Source organism: Monopterus albus, unplaced genomic scaffold (genome assembly GCF_001952655.1).
Source record: "Monopterus albus unplaced genomic scaffold, M_albus_1.0 scaffold79.1, whole genome shotgun sequence".
Classification (NCBI taxonomy): domain Eukaryota; kingdom Metazoa; phylum Chordata; class Actinopteri; order Synbranchiformes; family Synbranchidae; genus Monopterus; species Monopterus albus.
This window is the reverse complement of record NW_018127959.1, coordinates 1,700,126-1,700,553: the sequence shown is the minus strand read 5'-3', so window position 1 is coordinate 1,700,553 and position 428 is coordinate 1,700,126. Positions and strand designations below refer to the sequence as shown.

Genomic DNA, 428 nt, shown 5'->3' with positions numbered 1-428 from the left:
CCATACCTACACACCCACCCCAGGAGCGCTTCTCTGTCTCTGCAGGGACCACACAGTCCGGACGAGACAGTAAATATGCAACCGTTTAATGGCGAATGCTTTCACCAGTTGTGTAGGTACACAGGCAAGGAAAGTGCGTAGGTATACGTGCATCGGTGAGCCAAAACTATTTCCCTCCTTTATTTGTATCTTTTTTTTCTCTCATATAATGATGTTAAAACCAGTGTTTTCCTTCTAGATTGTATTGTCTGTCACTTATATCTGTCTTCTACTTATGAGTGTGATGAGTGGTTTTCCCCCTTTGTTAAAATGTTGTCTTTCACAGTAATGCAGGGAGTGCCCTAGGTGTGGTCTAGCTTTTAATTTCTCTAGGAGAGTGTTAACAGCGTAGAGGGAGGGACAAAACAGAGGGTTCACCCCCCCCCCAC

General features: G+C 44.9%; 1 protein-coding gene across 1 annotated transcript in view; it reads left to right on the top strand.

Annotated features, from left to right (window-relative positions):
• The window catches only part of arglu1a (arginine and glutamate rich 1a), a 7,081-nt gene that overhangs the window by 4,109 nt on the left and 2,544 nt on the right, over positions 1-428 (top strand). The gene's annotated exons all lie outside the window — the stretch shown is intronic.